Raw genomic sequence first — 19,454 nt, 5'->3', positions numbered from 1 at the left:
AGATTTTGAAAAAAGGAAGGCTCCAGTCGGCGGTTTTGGAGATGAATCTGGACAGAGCAGTTATCCGACCGGTCAAACGCTGCACTTCCCTTGTATTTCTTGGAGGCGGCATGTCTTGTAGAGCTTTCACCTTGCTGGGATTTGCTTCGATGCCCCACTCGGTCACTATGTACCCCAAGAAACGCCCTCCATTTGCTCCGAACAGGCACTTCTGGGGATTTAGCTTGACTCCATATTTGCGTAGCGTTCGGAAGGTTTCCTCCATGTCTTTGAAGAGATCGGCCGCTCAGACGGACTTGATGAGAATGTCGTCCACGTACACTTCCAGATTTCGCCCGATCTGCTCTCTGAATACTTTATTCATCAAGCGCTGATATGTGGCTCCCGCATTCTTCAATCCGAACGGCATCACATTATAGCAATAGGTGCCGTCGGCCGTCACGAAGCTGACTTTTTCTTGATCTTCACGGGCGAGCGGCACTTGATGATAGCCTTGGTAAGCGTCGAGCATACATATTAATTCGCAGCCGGCCGTAGAGTCCACTAGCTGATCTATCCGGGGCAGAGGATAAAAGTCTTTCGGGCAAGCTTTGTTGAGATCCCGAAAATCTATGCATACTCTCCACTTGTTGCCCGGCTTGGAGACTAATACTACGTTCGCCAGCCAGCTCGGGAACTGCACCTCGCGTATATGGCCGGCTTCCAGAAGCTTCTCCACCTCCGCCCGGATGATGGCATTCTGCTCGGCGCTGAAATCTCTTTTTCTCTGCTTTACTGGCCGAGCGTCCGGTCGGACGTGGAGCTCATGCTGCGCAATACTTGGTGAAATTCCGGGCAGCTCATGTGTCGACCAGACGAAGACATCATGGTTTCTTCGGAGGCATTGGATCACCTCCTCTTTCTGATTTGCCTCTAGATCGGACGCGATGAATGTCGTGGCCTCCGATCGGGTCGGGTGTATTTGCACTTCCTCTTTTTCTTCGTAAACTAAAGAGGGAGGCTTTTCAGTTATAGCATTCACCTCGATCCGTGGCGACTTCCGAGCGGAATTTGCTTCTGCTCGGACCATTTCGACGTAGCATCGCCGAGCTGCCAGTTGATCTCCCCGTACTTCTCCCACTTTGTCTTCGACGGGGAACTTGATCTTCTGGTGGAAGGTGGAGACGGCCGCCCGGAACTCGTTGAGCGCCGGTCGTCCCAAAATGACGTTGTATGATGAGGGAGAGTCGACCACCAAGAAGTTTGCTGTACGTGTCCTCCTGAGCGGCTCTTCTCCCAGTGAAATAGCCATCCGGATTTATCCGACCAGAAGGACTTCATTGCCCGTAAACCCGTACAGGGGGTTGTCATGGGCAGCAGCTCGGCACGGTCAATTTGTAGTTGATCGAACGCCTTTTTGAATATTATGCTGACCGAGCTTCCTGTGTCAATAAAAATGCGGTGAATAGTGTAATTGGCTATTACCGCTTTGATGAGCAGAGTATCGTCGTGGGGTACTTCAACTCCTTCCAAGTCCCCAGGCCCAAAACTGATTGCAGCCGACTGCATGGATCTAGAGCTGCCGGACGCTTGCCTTTCTTGCTCGGTTGGAGTCTCCTCCGGTCGGCCCACCAGCTATGATGTTGATTTCGCCTCGGGAAGTATTGCTTCTATTTTCTTCTTCCCGAGCGGATGGTCGGGACCGTTCTCTTGACATTCGGTGATTCTCCAGCCTCGGAGAGCGATGCCGATCGGGAGTCTGTTGTTGTCGCCTGTCGGCCTGCGTCCGATCGGCTTCATGAGTTCTCTGTCGCCTGTCGACTGAGGGATACCGTCGGCCGCCATTCCGGGGAACGGGATGAGCAATTAAGGGAAGACTTCGACAATCCCTTGTGTTGTGCATATCCGTCCTGTGGAAGGAGCAGAACATCGGGGTCCATTTCTTCTTTGGCTTGGGTCGGACGGCAGCTACCTCTTGCACGTGAGACCTGGCATGGGGGGAGCGGATTTCTTCGGCCCTCGGTCCTCTGGGCGACTGATGAGCAGCGTGCTGTTTCCGCTCGGCATGAGGGGCCCGCTCGATTGGAGTTTCTTTTTTCCGGGCTGCTTGGGCTTCCTCCACGTTGATGTATTCATTGGCCCGGTGTAGCATGTGATCGTAGTCTCGGGGCGGCTTTCGGATGAGCGATCGGAAGAAATCCCCATCCACTAGGCCTTGTGTGAAGGCATTCATCATGGTCTCCGAGGTGGCCGTTGGAATATCCATGACCACTTTGTTGAACCGCTGGATGTAAGCTCGGAGCGATTCACGGGCTTCTTGTTTGATGGCGAACAGACTAACGCTAGTTTTTTGATAGCGCCGACTGCTTGCAAAATGATGGAGGAAGGCCGTTCGGAAGTCCTTGAAGCTTGTGATGGATCCGTCCGGCAGCCTCCGAAACCATCGTTGAGCCGATCCAGATAGGGTGGTGAGGAAAACCCGACACTTCACCCCATCTGTGTATTGATGCAGGGTTGCCGTGTTATCAAAATTGCCCAAATGATCATCCGGATCGGTGGTTCCATTGTATTCGCCGATCGTCGAAGGCACGTAGTGCTTGGGCAGAGGGTCTCGTAGAATAGCCTCTAAAAATTTGCGATTAATCCGCTCGGGCGATGAGTCCGCTCAAGGGGCTTTTCCTTTTCTGTCATCTCGTCCGGCATTTCATCCGAAGAAGATCCCCGATCTCTATGAGTGGGTGCGGCTTCGGGGGTGCGGAATAGGGCCCGGTGGAATGCAACGGTGGCTTGAGGTGCTTCCGCTCGGCCACCAAATGCTGAGGTTGCTTGCTGCTCTGGCCGCTCGGCTGTTGCCTTCTGTTTTTGCTCCACAAGCTTGGCGGCCCTCAACTCGATCAGAGCGTCGAGTTCCTCCGTGGAGAGCGTTACCGTGTGTTGTCATCCAGTCTCGTCCATTGTTTCCGTTCGGATGCAGGAGCGTTCCCACATACGGCGCCAATTTGATCCTGTCCGAATGCTGAACCAACGGACGTTGGGCACGTGGCGCTCTCCGGTGGCTGACGTGGGTCTTCGACTGGTTGCACGAACCTCCGGCGAACCTGCACAGAAGTCGGGCCGGGAAGGAGTTCCCGGCGGCGACCCTCCGACGCTCAAGTCAGGCAAGCAAGTAATGAAAAAAGTGGCTCCAAAGGTGTCCCCCGCGTACCTCCGGCGAAGTATAAGGCTCTTTATATAGAGCGGTGAAAGAGCTCCTGCACGTCCACCGAGGCGCATACGTGTCCGTAGCCCATACCTCGGTATGTGTCTGTCAGAAAGCTTACCTGACGCCATACTGCTACAGTCCAAGCACGTCTTCGATGGGACAACAGAACACCTCGTTGTCAGACTTGGAGTATGGCCTAGCCATAGGACTTGACAGCTGTCATAAGATGTTCGTCCTTCTTTACCGACCACAGGCCGGGGCGTCCGTCCGGCCGGCGGGACGGGGCGTCCATCCGGCCGGCGGGACGGGGCGTCCGTCCGGCCGGTGGGACGGGGCATCCGTCCGGCTGGCACTTACTTCACGTCCGGCCTTCTCTCTCCATCGGCATGCTGGGGAGATCTTCGATAAGATGTTATGTAGGGACTACTAGCAGTATGTTATATTGCCTTCGGACGATCATGACGTCCGCTCGGCCCTTCGTTACTGTTCAATCGAGCGTCGGAACCCCGACTTCTGTCGGGGCGACTTTTGCCATCGACTATTCATCGGTCGGACGGCCGGGAGGTCGGGCCATCCTTCTCCGGTCGACCACCTGGCCTTTTGACTCCCGCGTGGCATTGACCCCTCAGAATGGGGGTCCCCTGTTCTAACCGCCGGATCAATTATTATGCATTGTATATGACTTGACTTATTATTTTCAGTTAGTTTTTTTGGTCTGATTGTTAAAATTAGGAATGTGTTTAATAGATTAATACCAATACTTTCAAAATTATTTTCAAAAATTTTCAAATTTCAGGATAAAAAATCTTTACTTATACTTTTCTCAAAATTTCCTTATTTTTAAAATTTTTAAAATCAATTTTAGCCTTAGTCTAGATCAAATCCATAGAAAACATATTCCTATAGATCTAGGACTTGAGCATCTCACCAACACACTAGGGTTACCTTGTTTGTGTATTGTCAAACTTAGAAAGGGGTAAGATGCATAAGCATATTGCCTGAACTTAAGATGTTTATATCAATGCATCAACATAAGTCTGAGCATTAAATACCAAATCTATAATAATCAGGTTAAGTAATCCAGGTTAGTCAAACACTAACTGGATAAAATGACTTAACATGACTAACCAAGTAAACACTCCTATCTTTTGATAGTCAGTTAGTAACTAACGATTAGATAGTTAAGGATAATTCATAGTTGATTAGATTATTTTGGAGTAATCTCAGGTTCAGGGGGGGATAAATAAGCCAACAAAATTTTGTTTTACTCTTTCAAAAATCATTTTTAAAATTATTACATGTTTTGAAAAATTATTTTGAGAATTATTTCAATTTTTCTAAACTACTTTCAAAAGAATTTTAAATGTTGCAGCACTTAGCATTTTAACTTTTTATTTTTAAAAACTTTTAAAGTTGTTTTTGGAGAACTTGATACTTTTTAAAATTCTTGTTGGCAACCCTTAAAGTTTCTAAAGTTAGCAAATTTTAGAAGTATTTTCAATTTTATTAGCCTTGTGAAAATACTAATATACAGTGTTTTAAATTTGTTTTGAAAAATGCTTTTAGAATTTTTTTTTATTCTTTACAAAATGTCTTGAAAACACTTTGAAAAAGTTTTTTAAAAAGTTCTTTTCAAAACTAATTTTTTTTAACTTTGAAATTTTTAATAAGTTGTTTCTTTATCATTTTGAAATGTTAAGTGGTTTTAAAATTATCTTTGAATATATTTTGTAAAATATATTTTTTGAGAAGTTTTTATGGTTATACATTTTTTTCCTCCTCAAGTAATCCTGAAAACTATTTGTTGTACAATTTTCCTTTTTTTACTTTTCTTAGCACATCTTTTGCTTAAATATTTATTCCTGTTTTTGTTATGAATGCCAAAGGGGGAGGGTTAAGGGGTTAGGTTGATTAGTTAGCAAACTCTGAAACGAATTAAATTCGAATAACTTAAACTATATTCTTTATCTATTTTTTATGTGTTTTTTCCTAACTTAACCTAGGTTGTCATTACATCAAAAAGGGGAAGATTGTTGGTGCAGTTTTGCATTAATGGTCTAACTTAGGTTTTAATGAATGACAAGTTAAGTTAGGTTTTGTTGTGATCTAACCACTTGATTAAGTGTGCAGGAAATCCAGCTAGATCAACGGGTTGACCAGATAACTGGTACAAAATTCAGCTAGGTTAACGGGCTGACTAGATAGCTGGTATGAAATCCAGCTAGGTCGACGAACCAACCAGATAGCTGGTATGAAGTCCAGATAGGTCAACGGGCTAACCAGATATCTGGCAAGAAGTCCAGCTAAGTCAACTGACCGGTCGGATAGCTGGCATGAAGTCCAGACAAGTCGACGGGTTGATCAGATGTCTGGCAAACTAGTAAGTTAAGGTAAGTCACTTGAGGAGAGTGGCCAAGTGAGGTCGTATCCTGATTGGTGGGGCAGTAGGCGTCCGTTTGGGATCCATTTGGGATCCCTAAGTTGAGACCTTAACTAGTTCATGCTCTTGGGAGGACAAGAACTAATTAATACTGTTCATTATTAGTGTACTAACATTTGTCATGTAGGTTATTATTTTGTTTATTGGGCTAACATTGTTTTGCAGGACAAAGGAGTACATTTACCTTCGGATGAACAGTGTCCAAAGGCGCTTTCAAGCTTGATAAAAGGCGCCTTCGTACTATTCATAGAAGATACCTTTCATGGCTATAGAAGGCGCCTTCCGTAGGATAAATTTTGGTCGAAGTCTAGATAAGTGTCAGGTAGATCGGGATCGAAGTTGCCTCCTTGGAGGTGCCTTCCATGCCTTTTATAAGGCTATCTCGAGAAGGCATTGAACAACAATACTTATACGAGCTACTGCGTGTCTATTTGAGGCTCCGATTGTTTCGGGCTCCTGCTACGACTCTGCTACAAAGATGCTGCATTCGACGACTGCTCTGAGGACTTCCAATCGTGACAGGCAGACCGACTCCAACACGAGCGCTTTCACATCAATTCCTAAAGTGTCGGTAACAAGATTTCTAGTTGTAATTAAATTCTGTAAACGGAAAGTATAGTCTGTTACACTTCTTCGAACTTTCTCTGTACTCGATTCCCTCTTTTGGAGGTACCGGAAGAGATTTTTAGTGGATTACCCATCGATAGTTCTACGAGACCTGGGTCTTAGAGTAGGAGTCGCCGAAGGCTCCAAACCAAGTATAACCACTCGTGTTTTCCTGTGTTGTTCACCCTTTTAATTTTTGTTGCGCATACTCATGATTTCAAAATAAAAAAATATGAATTTTTAAAAACCATGTGATTCATCCCTCCCCTCTCACGTGCGATCGATCCAACAAGTAGTTACTACTACAACAACATATCTCTAACTCACCTCAACACTACAATAAAGATTGGATAGATTGTCAAATTTTTTATTATAACTATATACAAAGTGTTGAGCAATCTTCTCAAGTAAATCAGAGTCCATCAGAATTTCAAGATGAAATATTATCAGGTGGACCACATCACACATCAGTTACAACTTGATGAGTTGACTTGAAACATCTCCTAAGCTATCTTAAATAAGTCATGTTTTTTTATTAAACTTCTCAAACATAGAAGCATTTGAATCCATACATAAATTTTGAACTTATCAAAAGTACCCAAATAGTTCTCAAAGCAGTTATCCTCTAGTAAACATTAAGTACTGGTCACCAAGTTCCATAATTTATACTGCTTAAAGAAAACATCTAAAGAATGCAGAACATGAGTTAGAAGGTCTTCGGGTTGTATTACTTTTGTCCCGAGCTTGCTCACTGGTTGAAGCCTCCTGTCTCATGTGCTTCATCTCCTATAACAATTAGGACTATAAGTCTAAAGAGTCAACACGTTCAAATCATAATATGCATTAATTAAATATTATAACCAGGTATTCTAACGAGAAACCTATACTAACTAATTTTTACCCTTAGCTACTTACATTGCATAAACATAACTAGAGCATGAACATAAACATACTTTTTGCAGAGCATAAATAATTGCATAATTAATGCATAAACATGAGCATGTCAGAGTATAAACATAAGCATAACTAAAGCATGATTCTTAAACCTAACTAGGACATAAACACAAGCATAACTAATGCATTAACATAAGCATAACTAAAGCATAAACATGTGCATAACTAGATCATAATCATGGACATACTACGTGCAAAATATAACTATGAACATACTACTTGTAAAACATGAACATGAACATAGCTACTCTAGGGCTTAGTTTCATGTTATTGTTCCCCAACGTTGTTGGTAGGGATCCGAACCTTGGAGCGGAAACTCCTATCCATACATTCTATAACCAATATCTTTGGAAAGCTTCTCAGGCATAAGTCCCCGGGACGTGTCTTACCCATAATGTAAGCTCCCCGGACGTGAGTCCCCGGATCGAGGCTTATAAGCTCCCCGGGCAAGGGTACTTGGATTGCGGCTTAGTAAGCTCCCCGAGCATAGGTCCCCGGATTATAACTTGTTAAATTCCCTGGGCTTGCTTGGATCATAACTTGGTAATCTCCCCATGTTGGTGCAAGTTGCACTAATAATATAGGTTTTGATGTATGACAAATAGGTTAAAGTTAGATGTGTTGTTTATCTAACCTTTTCTACCAAGTGTGCAGGAGTTGACTGGTCTGAAGGACCTGACACCAAGCTAAAATTCAGCTAGGTCCGTGGGGCCCGATAGCTACTAGGAAATCCAACTAGGTCTACGGGCTCGATAGCTGGTCCGAAGTCCAGATAGGTCTGCGGGGCCTGATATCTAGCGGAAAGTCCAGTTGGGTCCGCGGGACTTGACAACCAACCGAAGTCTAGTTGGGTCTACCGACCTGACAACTAGTGAGAAGACCTAGTGAGTCAGAGGCAAGTCGAGTGACTGCAAGTGGTAAGTAAAGGTAAGCAACTAGAAGAGAGATCTAGTGAAGACACATTCCCCTTTGAGGGAACTGTAGACGTCGATCCAACTTAGATTCATTTGGAAAATCAAAGTTGAGATCTTAACTAGATCCTGGTCTCGGGGAGACAAGATCTAATTACTATTCATATTTTATTATGTTGTGTTAACTCTGTTTTGTAGGAAAAAAAATCTATTTTTAATTGCACAGGACTAACCTTTTCTGCAAGAGAAAGCTACTGAAGAAAAGGGGTCAGGGCGCCTGGACTAAGCTCGCTCGGGTGGGTCGTAGGCGCCGAGGCAGTCCAGGTGTCCAGAGTCAGTCCAGGAGCTCGAACCCGAAACTTCATCCACAAGCTGACATGGAACGCGTCGATTGACCGAGCCACGTGGTCCAGGCAGTCGAAGGGGTTCTAGACGTCCGGAATGGAACTATTTAAAGGTCTTTGACTCGAAACTTCATAACAACAACTACTACAAGTTTTCTTCTTGCTCGATGCTTTGAAAAGGCTCTCGCAACGTTGCTACACTCCACCAACAATTGGCGATCAAGACTTTTCCATTTTATTGTTGTTGTTGATAACTTTTATTTCCAGTTCTTGTACTTAACTTCTTTAATCTTTTGTGAACTATTAGTAGATTGCCCAACGAAAGCACTCGACGAGTGCGTGCCTTAGAGTAGGAGTCGTAGAAGGCTCCGAACCAAGTAAAACTCGGTTTGTTAGCATTGGTTCATTTTTTTCTTCCGTTGTATACTTCGATTAATTTGTTAGTATTAGCTCTAAGAGCCAATTATGAGATGATTAGGCTTATTGAGTTATTAGGTTAATGGTTAATCCAATATAATAATCCAACCCATTAAGAGGAAAATAAAGAGACGTTTGATCTGAATTAGACTCATTAAGTTGGACTCAATTAGATCTAATTATTGGATTGAATCTAATTCGAATAAGATTCATAGAGTCAATTGGGATTGATAAGCTTCAATGAGTGAGACTCATTGGGTGAACTTGAATTCACCAAGGAAGAGAAAAGGACTTTTTACATGATTTGATCATGTAAAAGAAGAAGACTAAAAGACCCTTCATAGAAGATGAAAAGCCAGCGTCGGCCCGTGGCGGTCGGCGGGGACGCAGAGTGGAGAAGGGAGAGGGGGTGGCAGTGGATGAGGAGAAGGAAATCAAGAGAGGAGAACTATACCTTAGGTTAATTAAATTCAACTTTAGGTTTAATGAAATCAATCAACTCTCACTAAATGGATATTGCAAACAGACTTTCTTTAAGCCTAATTAATTCATCCGCTTAAACATGTCATATGAACTTTATTTAAATCTTAAAAAAATTCTAAAAAAATATAATAAGATTATTTCTCTAATAATATTTATTATTCAATTGTCAGATTTTATAGTACTTATTTCTGAAGGTTCCAACGAGATAACTTTTAACTTAAATGCAAAATTTTTTATAATAATTACATGCATGAATAGGAAATTAACTAAATATGATAAATAATCTGAAATACTCCTTAAGGAAAATCTACACCTTAAGAACAACTAAACTCCAAAACTAAAAACTCTTACTCAACTCAAGTTGAAAGACTTGAGGATGAAAACCCAAAAACTGAAGTAACAAATTTAAAAGAATTATTAGAAAAAATCAACACTATATCCAAGTACCTAGATATGATTATTGAATCCCAATGAGCTATCTATAACGTTAGTTAGAGGTCTACCTAAATTAGGAATCTCTGAAAATAAAATCTGTAACCCTTGTTAATAAGATAAGAAAATAAAATCAACACATAAACTAACTAATCAAAATAGAACAAATAAAATATTTCAATTATTACACTTGGATTTATTCAACTCTCATGGAGTTAAATTATTAAATGGAAACCTATACTATTTAGTTATAATAGACAATTACTCTAAATATACTTGGGTAAAATTTCTGACATATAAAAAAGAAACCTTTGAAATATTTAGAAACTTCTGCAAATAAATAAAAAATGAAAAAGATATAAAAATTTAAAAAATAGAAGTGATAATAGAGGTTAATTTAAAAACCAAAATTTTATAAATTCTACCTAGAAAATGGCTACCATCATGAATATTCGTGCTATAAAACTTCTCAACAAAATGGACTAGTTAAATGTAAAAAATAGAACTCTACAAGAAGCTGCAAGAGTAATGTTAAATGAATACAATCTACCTAAATATTTTTGAGCTGAAACTATTAATACAACTTGTTATGTTCAAAATAGAATTATAATAAATAAATTACTAAACAAAACATCATATAAAATTGCTTTAAAATATTTGGATGCATTGTACACATTCTAAATCTTAAAGATTACTTAGGTAAATTTACCTCAAAAACTCAATAAGGAATTTTTCTTAAATACTCATCTACAAGTAGAGCTTATAGGGTCTATAACAAATCTACTCTAAAAATTAAAGAAACAACTAATGTTATTTTTGATGAAAATATTAAACCTAACTTAAACAAAGAAATAATTGATTTTGAAAACATAGATAATAAGTCTAATTCAACTCTTCAATAAGAAGAAGATATACTAAAACAAAATGAACAAATAGTAAAACTAATCCAAGAACAATTCGTCTAAACTCAGATCATCCAACGAGTCGAATCATAGAAAATTCTGAATTAAGAGTTCAAACCCAGTCAGCTTTTAGGAACCTAAGTCAAATAGCCTTAATATCTAAAATTGAACCTAAAATAATAGATAATGTATTATCTGAACCTGATTGGATAATTACAATGCAAGAGGAGTTAGGTTAATTTGAAAGAAATCAAGTTTGGGATCTAGTATCTCTACCTCAACCTAAGTCAGTTATTGACACTAAGTGGGTCTTTAGAAATAAATTAGATGACAAAGGAGAAATCATTAGGAACAAAGCCCAACTAGTTTCAAAAGGATTTAGTTAAGTTGAAGGACTCAATTACGATGAGACGTATGCCCTAGTAGCTAGACTCGAATTCATAAGGATGTTGCTAGCCTATGCAATACATAAAGGATTTAAATTATATAAAATGGATGTTAAATATGTATTCTTAAATGGGCTAATTAAAGAGGAAGTTTATGTAAGTCAACCACTAGGCTTTGAAAACTTAGAACATATAAACCATATTTTTAAACTAAAAAGGCACTATACGAATTAAAATAAGCACCCATAGCTTGGTATGACAGACTATCTAGCTTCCTAAGTTTAAAAGGGTTCAAACAAGGTCAAATTAACCCTATGATTTTTATAAAAAATACCTTTACTCAAAAATATTTATAACCTAGGTATACATTGATGACATAGTATTTGGGTCAACTAACTCCCAATTTTTAAAAGAGTTCATAACTTTAATGGAAAATAAGTTTAAAATGAGCTTAATTGGAGAATTAAACTACTTTTTAGGACTAAAAATTAAACAAACTAAAGAAGGAAACTGCGTATAACAAAGTAGATACACAAAAGAAATAATTAAGAAATTTGGTATGCAAAGCTCTACAGAACTAAAAACACCTATGGCAGGTAATATAAACATAAATAGTGACCCAAATGGTAATTCAGTTGACTTGAAACACTATAAAAGTATGATTGGGAGCTTACTATATTTAACTGCAAGTAGATTTGATATTTTATTTGTAGTAAGTATATGTGCTAGATATCAAACCTGTGTCAAATGTTAAAAAAAATAATTAAATATCTAAAAGGAACCGTAAATATGGGAATGTGGTATCCTAGAATATCACACTTTGAGTTAGTTGGCTATTCTAATTCAGATTATGCTGGCTGTAAGTTAGATAGGAAGAGTACAAGTGGAGAATGTCAACTACTTGGACCATCCTTAGTTACCTGGTTTAGTAGAAAGCAACATTGTGTTGCCTTATCTACTACTGAAGTAAAATACATAGCAATGGGCAAATGCATAGCTCAACTGTTATAGATGTCTCATACCTTAAAAGACTTTAATCTAGAATACAAAAATGTAAATATTTTTATTGATAATATAAGTTCTATTAATCTAACTAAAAATCCAGTTCATCACTCTAGAACGAAACACATAGAAGTCAAACACTACTTTGTTAGAGGTCATGTCACAAAAGGAAATATTGAACTTAACTACATTGAATATAAATCTAACTTAGCTGACATATTCGACAAACTATTACCTAAATCTAAATTTAGCAACTTAAGAAGACAAGTAGGAATGTGTTTTATGTTGGATCGAAAAGCGCTAGAGGGGGGGGGGGGTGAATAGCGCTTGTGGCTTTCACTTAATTTTCGAAAATCTTAGAATAAACACAGCGGAAATCAAAACACAGAGACATAAGCAAACACAGGGATTTACTTGGTTCGGAGCCTGTGGCGACTCCTACTCCAAGGCTCACACTCGTTGAGCTTTTACTTTGGGCAACAACTATAATCGCGCAAAAGGTTACAAGAGATTATTACCAAATTTTACTGAAAAAGTTATATCGACAACAAGGAATTGAAACTTCGCAGCTTCGGGTCGTCGGGGTCTTGTTGTAGCTCAACCAAATCATCTCGTTAGCAGTGCGCCGAAGAAGGATTGCCAAAACTGTGTTGTTCTAAGCCTCTGCTCGAGACAAGCTTATATAAGTCGTTGAGGGTGCCTTCAAGCCCCTTGAGGGTGCCTCCATCACCCCTGGATTCGCAGCGCGGATGAGCTTTGACTCCTTCACAACCTATCCACCTAAGGGCGCCTCCAATGCCATGGAGGGCACCTTCAAGCCCGTCCGAGGCGCCTCAACACTCCATGAGGGTGCCTCCAACTTTGCTGTGCACGCTCTCCAGCTCTTGCACTCGAGGCGCCTCTAAGCTCTATGGAGGGCGCCTCGAGTACTGTTCATCTGAGATAAACCATGCTATTTTATCCCTACAAGATACGTTAGTCCCAAAATACCAAGCATACCTTGCAACATAAAGTTAGGACGCAATAATAAGACAAACATAAATGTTTTGATGGTCACTGGACTATCCGGTTCTGACTTCGGATTTCTGATCGAAAATCCTAGGTCGAACTGATGTCTACTGTTCCCTCATCGGGGAGCGTGTTCTCACCTACTCCACTCAGGAGAGTTTATCTGTTACAAGTTGATTCTCCAGACCAACTAGACTTTTGCTCAGTGCTCGATGCTCCAGGACTTTCTGCTGGACATCCGCTCCATGACCCACCAAGTCTTTCACCTGGTTTGTGACACCAGGACTTTCCACCTAGAGTCCTCGACTCTAGGACTTTTGCTCAAAGCTCTCGACCCGTCAAGACTTTCTGCCTAGGGTTATCACCCCCTAAGACCTAGGGTTACCACCCCCTAGGGTTTTCCCTTCGTCTAACCACAGCTAGGACTTTTCTTCACCTAGGGTTACCACCCCCTAGGACCTAGGGTTACCAACCCCTAGGGTTTTCCACCTGCCTGACCCTTTGACTTTTGCCTAAGTACACTTAGGACTTTCCTGCAAACTCATTCAAGCATTTTAGATAATAAAACAACTTAACTTTGAACCCTTTGACATAATTAAAACACAGGTTCGATCGTCGAATGCTTCTCGCACCAACATTTTATAGAATAGGTTTTCCAATTTCTTTCAAAATGTATTATTATCAAGTTTTACAAAATTCCCCTTTCAAAAATTTATTTTCAAAATATTTTCTCTTTATGGGGTAGTCTAGGACTTATCATAGAACAGCATGTTAGTAGCCAACATCTCACAAGCACAGTAGGCTCCCTTGCTTGTGTATTATGAAACATAGAATGGTCTGAGATACTTAAAACTTAATCTAAGATTTTAGATTCTTATGTCAGTGCATCATTATAAATCTGGGCGTTAAATATATACATTGATCAATTTGAATAATTTAGCTAATAACTAACTAGTTCGAGATAAACACTCAAATTAACCAACCTTAGTCAACAACTTCTATCTTATGGTAGTCAGCTAAGTATGATAGTTGAACATTTCTTTAAGAACTATTTCCTAGATATTTATTTTTCTTTCTTTTAGATAATTTCAAAACTTAAGTATTTCAGACATGCTTAGACTTGTAGAAAAATATAAATTTTAAGGGGGAGCATTTACATCATTTTTGAATTCATTTCAAGACCAAGTTTCTTTAACAAATTTTAAAAACTCATATTTTCAAAATTTCCCACCTTTCAAAACTTATGGATTTTTAAAAATATGTTTCAAAAATCCTCTTTACAAACCATTTCAAAAATTATACACTTATTTATTAGAAAATTTTCCTAAAGCTATATTTTTTATTCAAAAATTTCTTCTTAAATTTTTACCTTAAAATTTTTTTAAAAAAGATTAAATTTTAAAATTTAGTTCACTAATTTCTCTTATCAATTTTTTCAGAAATTTATGCTTTCTTTAACTTTTTTAAACATTTATTTATCCATGTAAATTTTCAAGTTGTTCTCTTAAAACATAATAATCTGAATTCAAACTTAGTGAAAAGATTTTTCCACTTCATCTTCTGGTTTAGTGTTTTCCTAGAAAATTTTTAAAATCTTAGATTCTAACTTATGTTTGAAAAACTTTGGTTACAAAACTTTTCAAAGTTTTTTTCCTTCGAACCTTAATTTTCTCTTCAAATATTTCAAACTTAATGTTTGTTGATTCCCCCAATTTTTTTGATGTGTGTAAAAGGGGGAGAGATATTATGGCATAAATTTAGGGGGAGTTATTAAACTCAAGGGGAGAGTCAAAGAAAAATGTTTATTTACTTATCTTTGTATATTTTAAACTTAACTATGAACCTTGGTTGTGATACATCAAAAAGGGAGAAATTGTTGGTGTAGAATGCACCAGAATCGAACCTAAGTTTTGATGTTGTCAAAGGTTCAAGTTAAGTCTTATTATGATCTGATAATTTGAGTAAGTGCACAAGCTACTTACTCAACTGAGAAAGCCCTAGTTACGGCTAGGTAGGAAAGTCTTAGCATATCATGAAAGCCAGACAAGAAGTCCAGGTGGGTCGAGGACCTGACACCTTATAGTTAGATTCGATAGATCTAGAGGATCTGATATCGAGAGAAAGTCCTGGTGAACTGATCCGATGCTAAGTCGAAGTCCAAATAAGTCTGGAGGACCCGATGTTTGGCAGGTAGGTTGAGGTAAGCAACTAGAGTGGAGCGATGGGGAGGTCATGTCCCAGGAAGGGACAAACTCTAGGTCGTTGATCCTATTGGGACCTTGATGCCAGGTTAAGGGGGGTGAATAGTTTATCACCCACATCGTTCGCTTCCTACACTGGTTAGCACAGCGGAATACAAGAATACGAGTAATATGAAAGTTGACTACTAGAAGACTATAAAGAAATACAAACAAACCACTAATACGTTCATTTACGTGGTTCAGAGATTAGAATTCCTACTTTATGATTGTCCGTAAGGTGGATGATCCCTCAATCTGTCAGTCTATCAATCCCTGAAACTCTGGCTAGCTTGAACCTCCTTGTCGGTGAAGAAATCTCACCACAACTTGATCAAGAACACGAGGATCACAAGAGAGCTTGGAAACTTTAATTAGGGGTTAACTGTTGGTGCAACCTTAGGTCAAGGTTGACCTGGTTGACCCGACTCGAGTTGACCTGACTCGAGTTGTATTTTTATGTTTGACGAGAATAGAAAAGTTGTATCTTGATGTTTGACAAGAATACAAACTTGGGAGATTGTCAGTGCAACCTTCGATCAAGGTTGACCTGGTTGACCCGACTTGAGTTGACTTGATTCGGTAAAGTCCAAGTATGGAGACTTGGCACGGGAAAAGTCCAAGTATGGAGACTTGGCACAGAAAAGTCCAAGCAGGGAGCTTGGCACGGGAAAAGTCCAAGTATGGAGACTTAGCACAGAAAAGTCCAAGCAGAGAGCTTGGCACGGGAGAAGTCCAAGTATGGAAGCTTGGCATGGGAAGTCGGAGAGGGCTCGGCAGCTCGTTCTCTGGACTAGGTCAGAGAGGGCTCGGGAGCTCGTTCTCTGGACCAGACAGAGTCAGAGAGGGCTCGGGAGCTCGTTCTCCGCACTAGGTCAGAGAGGGCTCGGTAGCTCGTTCTCTGGACCGGATGAAGTCGGAGAGGGCTCGGTAGCTCGGTAGCTCGGAGAGGGCTCGGTAGCTCGTTCTCCGGACTAGGTCAGAGAGGGCTCGGTAGCTCGTTCTCTGGATCGGATGAAGTCGGAGAGGGCTCGGTAGCTCGTTCTCCGGACTAGGTCAGAGAGGGCTCGGTAGCTCGTTCTCTGGACCGGATGAAGTCGGAGAGGGCTCGGTAGCTCGTTCTCCGGACTAGGTCAGAGAGGGCTCGGTAGCTCGTTCTCTGGACCGGACGTGGAAGTCGGAGAGGGCTCGGTAGCTTGTTCTCTGGACCGGACATGGAAGTCGGAGAGGGCTCGGCAGCTCGTTTCTCCAGACTAGGTCAGAGAGGGCTCGGTAGCTCGTTCTCTAGACCAAGAAGGCTTTAGGATTTAGGGCTGGGAAGCTATAAGGCATTGGATCGGTCTGGTGACCGATCCAGTGATACTCAGGTTTATCTGATCAGTCTGGTGACCGATCAGTAACCAAACAGTGGTTCGCTGTAGGTTATCTGATCGGTCCACAGACCGATCAGAAAACGATCAGGAAGCTACTGCTCGTTGCCTGATCGGTCCACAGACCGATCAGGCTTTAAAGCCAACCCTCACAAAGATGGCTGACCGGTCTGGGGACCGATCAGCCTAGGGCCTGATCGGTCCACAGACCGATCAGATGGCTCCCAGACCAATCAGGGTGGAGCCTGATCGGTCCAGGCCTAGCCGTTGCGACACAACGGCTAGATTTCTGTGTTGCTCTTTGTCTTCTTCACAGGTGCAGCAGGTGCAGGATATATATCGAGGTTGAGGGCCTCTACAGGAACAGTTCTTGCTCTTCCTCCTTACTGCGATTTGAGCTTTGCTGAGCTCCTCTTTGCTGAAGCTTCGTGTGAGCTTCCCTCGACTGGTTGATCAGCTGCTGTTGGCATCATCCGTGAAGTTGCTGCTTCATCAACGGACTCCAGTCGACGAGAAGAAGGCAAGCAAACTTGGTAGAGTGTATTTACATTCATATTATCCATTGTTTCTTGCTTTATTTCTTGTACTCCTTTATTGTTGTTGCAAAAGAGATTGTGGCGAGGTTTCTCCACCCAGAAGGAGTTCTTATTAGCCGGTTTTCCGGGGTCTCATCCACCGACGGATTGATAGGATTCGTCCACCTTACGGACACGCCGAGGAGTAGGAGTATCATCTCTGAACCTCGTTATATCGTTGCGTTTGAGGTTTGCCCTTTTCCATTTTCGTTTCTACGTTTATTTCCACTGCGCTAACCTAAATTATAGGAAGAAACAATAATTTGAGGTCGGCTATTCACACCCCCCCCCTCTCTAGCCGCATCCGAAGGTCCTAACATTAACTACCTCTAATTTTGTTACTAAGATTAGCCACCCCAAGCTCCATTTTATATAGCTTGGAGAAATCAAGAAGCTGATTTTACCATTACCAGTCGACTGGTCCTTGCACCAGTCAACTGGTGCTGACTAACAGCACTCCGCAGAATTTATGATTCTACTAATGGCTCTTTACCAATCGACTGGCTATAATACCAGTCGACTGGCTACAGTACTAGTCGATTGGCTGTAGTGTTAGTCAATTGACTATAGTATAAGTAGACTGATTTTTATAGCCGTCGGCCATAGAAACATTCTGTGCCTGCCCCAATTGACTAGTGCAGTTGCTAGTTGACTGGTAAAACCCTAAACCTAGGGTTTCCCTTCCCGAGTATATTTCTCTCGCACTTAGACCCTTACGACTCACTTGACTCTTCCTTGCAACCTTGACCTCTTGCCTTTAAGTCTTCTTCTTTTGTCTCTCATCCCTCGAATGCATTCAATCCCGCGATTTGTCCCAATGCCATCCTTCAAATGCCTCGAAGTGCGCTTCCCTCGGCTTATCCTTACTGCCTTATCCATGGTTCCTCAGATACTCCATCCTTCACCGGACTCGAAGCCATTAAGCTAAATCATATATGTATCCTACAAACCTACACAACTCAAATACTTATATCAAATACAAGCATAAATCTAACTTAAACCCTTTGTCCAAACATCAAAACTCATGGTCACATCGGACCCTCAAGATTATTTCCTACAATCTCCCCCTTTTTGATGTTTGGAAATACGTTTAAGTTAGGAAAAATATAATAGTAATCAACCATGCTAATGAAATATACAACATGGATTAGAACCTATCACAAGGCTCCCCCTACACCTAAGCTCTCCATTAGGCTAGGAATTTCACCGTAAATGTATTTAAGGTTTTCCACTTAAACCTTACTTCTCCCCCTCTGCCTAATATCAAAAAACTTCCAACAATACCCCAATTGTCTAAACTTAATCATCCAAACTAACTTTAAACTCATGTATTTATCCCTCAAGGATCTCATACACCTATACAAGTTGTCTCAGTCAAACCCAATGCTGAAAAACAGTTTCAGACTTATACCAGTCGATTGCCCTAGACCCTAGTCGACTACCCTCATTAAAATAACCTCACAAAACCATTCTATGCTCAATGAATATTGTTACCAGTCAATTGGTCTCTATACTAATCGACTGGTACTCTATTTTAGCCCAAAATAACATTTCTAACCCAACTTTAAAAATACACCAAAAAATCTACAAACTTTTAAAAAATCTCAAATTTTGTGGAGATGTCTGTTTTACCTGTGCCTACTTGAAAAAAAAATATATTGAAAAATATATCTATCATGGATCCCAAGATTGAAATAAATTTCAAAATTAGCTAAATGGTTTAATTGAACTTTGAGCTAAAGTTCTAGTTTTATTTTTCTCTTAATGTATCTGCTCATACTAAATCATAATGTATCTCTAGCATTAGTTTATATGGCATTTATATATTTAAAACCAATTTTCATGCAATATGAATCCCATTTTATATTCTCATCCATGAATCACATCCCAAATATGCCAACCAACTAGATTAGAGACTCAAGTCCATCTCTAACCCTTTGGTGCATTCCATAATCCATCTAGAATCCCAAGCATAGTCCACTTTGTAAGTATCTTGAGATAGTTTTGATATGGTCAACTAAGTTAAGTTAGATCTTGTGTATATTTGATGTTTTGTGTCTAAGTATGCAGGAACTTAGGAGCATAAGAAGTTAAGCGAAAGACGCAGTTAGCGAGAAGGATGGCACAGGAGAGAGTCAATAGGTTTAGTATGTCCTAGGGATGAGGTGTTGTGAAAGAGTACGTTGGCAAACGAGAAGGAAGTGCA

This window comes from Zingiber officinale, chromosome 6A (assembly GCF_018446385.1).
Source record: "Zingiber officinale cultivar Zhangliang chromosome 6A, Zo_v1.1, whole genome shotgun sequence".
Classification (NCBI taxonomy): Eukaryota; Viridiplantae; Streptophyta; class Magnoliopsida; order Zingiberales; family Zingiberaceae; genus Zingiber; species Zingiber officinale.
Note: the sequence above shows the minus strand (reverse complement) of the source record.